We start from the raw sequence: 687 nt of genomic DNA, 5'->3' as shown, positions 1-687 counted from the left end.
AATGAAACCCTATATATATATATATATATAAAATGAAACCCTAAGATTATCTAGGAAACTGAAAACTATTAAATTAAGAAATAAATAAATTCTCTACTTACTAAAAAAAAGAACTACGAATTGTTACATTTATAAAGAGGAAAAGCCAAATAGAATGCTTGCTAAAGCAAACATATCTATTTATTTTCACACATCAGTTTCCACAGCAAATACTCCACGGGTTCCCGGATAGAAATATCAACACTTTTCCTGTAGAATACCCACAAATTGAGATGTAATTTTATTCCTTCCAGGAAAAAGTACATCGACAGTACAACATAACGTAGAATAACATCATACAGAGAAAACACAAGATGAATCTGAATTTATGATCCACATTCTTCATTTATGAAAATTTTATTGTTCGCATAAAAACCTTCAATTTCAAAATGAAAATTTAAACTTCTACTTTTTCCAATATAAATAATTTAAGTTAAAAAACTTTTTTTATACATATAATAGGTTTTTTTATTTTGATAATAAAATTAATTACATGGTTTATTACAGTCAGAAATCTATGGAACGGACTTTCAGGCAAATATATTTTTTAATATTATGAAGAAAACAAAAAAAAAGTAAACAACCACGTTTCGCCCCACTTTGTAGAGCTTCATCAGGTCTAAAAAGATACAAAAACAACTATATATA

The 687-nt window shown here is 26.2% G+C and overlaps 1 protein-coding gene across 1 annotated transcript in view; it reads right to left on the bottom strand.

Annotated features, from left to right (window-relative positions):
* Positions 1-687, bottom strand: part of LOC106681839 (lachesin) — a gene marked incomplete at its 5' end in the record, with an annotated part of 271,331 nt that overhangs the window by 220,028 nt on the left and 50,616 nt on the right.

The sequence above is a fragment of the Halyomorpha halys genome, unplaced genomic scaffold (genome assembly GCF_000696795.3).
Source record: "Halyomorpha halys isolate HHAL.00 unplaced genomic scaffold, Hhal_1.1 Scaffold368.1, whole genome shotgun sequence".
NCBI classification, from domain to species: Eukaryota; Metazoa; Arthropoda; class Insecta; order Hemiptera; family Pentatomidae; genus Halyomorpha; species Halyomorpha halys.
The sequence above is the reverse complement of the archived record's forward strand: the minus strand, read 5'-3'. Positions and strand labels throughout refer to the sequence as shown.